Consider the following 498-nt stretch of genomic DNA (forward strand, 5'->3'; position numbering starts at 1 on the left):
CCGGGAAGAGGAGTAGAACCCGAGGGAATTCTTACTCCTCTTCTCCCTCTTCCCTCCGGACCAGGGAATTCCAGCCCCCCCTGCATCCACCACCGGTAAGTCACATCTTACCCTTTACTCAATACCCACCAGAGGACATACATTTTGTACTCTGTTGTCCTCCATCCTGCAAGCCATTTTAATTTTATAACTCTAAGCAATGAACCAGTGCCTATTACCAAATGATTTAAATTAGTTCTGTTGTAACCTGTCTGTGTCTGACTGAGAAGTTGTGTGAATATTTCTGTGATGCTCCAAGATCTAAGTCGTGAAGCCTGAGTGGGCCCTCAGTTGATTTCCATGTGAAGTCGGATCGGCATAACGGTGTGAACCTGCCCTCCGCTCCGGGGTTTATACGGAGACGCCTTAGCCAAAGACTCACTTAAATCCCCAAAAGGGGAGCAGACAACCAGGCATCTGACTAGTTCTTGGGACATGTCTCCAGTGTAATTATTTTCC

The sequence above is a fragment of the Orycteropus afer genome, unplaced genomic scaffold (genome assembly GCF_000298275.1).
Source record: "Orycteropus afer afer isolate SDZICR_OR568_19922 unplaced genomic scaffold, OryAfe1.0 scaffold00478, whole genome shotgun sequence".
NCBI lineage: Eukaryota > Metazoa > Chordata > Mammalia > Tubulidentata > Orycteropodidae > Orycteropus > Orycteropus afer.